This window comes from Geospiza fortis, unplaced genomic scaffold, assembly GCF_000277835.1.
Source record: "Geospiza fortis unplaced genomic scaffold, GeoFor_1.0 scaffold450, whole genome shotgun sequence".
Classification (NCBI taxonomy): domain Eukaryota; kingdom Metazoa; phylum Chordata; class Aves; order Passeriformes; family Thraupidae; genus Geospiza; species Geospiza fortis.
Window position 1 is genome coordinate 2,539,024 of NW_005054416.1, and position 302 is coordinate 2,539,325.

The window sequence follows — 302 nt, forward strand, 5'->3', positions numbered from 1 at the left end:
GGGCTGGGTTGCTCCTGGGATCACAAAGATTACCCCCTGCACCCCAATCCCCGTGTGGGGTCTCCCCTCTTTCTGTGGGGCAGGGCATGATCTGCCTTTCTAAACTGTGAGATATTGTCCCCCCTATATTTTGGGGGCTTTTCCTCCCCTTCCTCCTCCTCGTGTCCCCCCCTCTCCATTCCAGTGCAGGGTCAAAAACTATATTTTCACTCCAAATAAAGGATTTATAAGAAAAGTGCTGGGGGTGATTTATAGGAAAAGCTGCAGGGCCACCTGCGGGGCGGCAGAGCGGGGCAGGCAGG

At 54.6% G+C, this 302-nt stretch overlaps 1 protein-coding gene across 1 annotated transcript in view; it reads left to right on the top strand.

The window, feature by feature from the left end:
* LOC102039265 (coronin-1B) overlaps positions 1–302 on the top strand; it is a 4,941-nt gene that overhangs the window by 2,834 nt on the left and 1,805 nt on the right. The window lies entirely within an intron of this gene.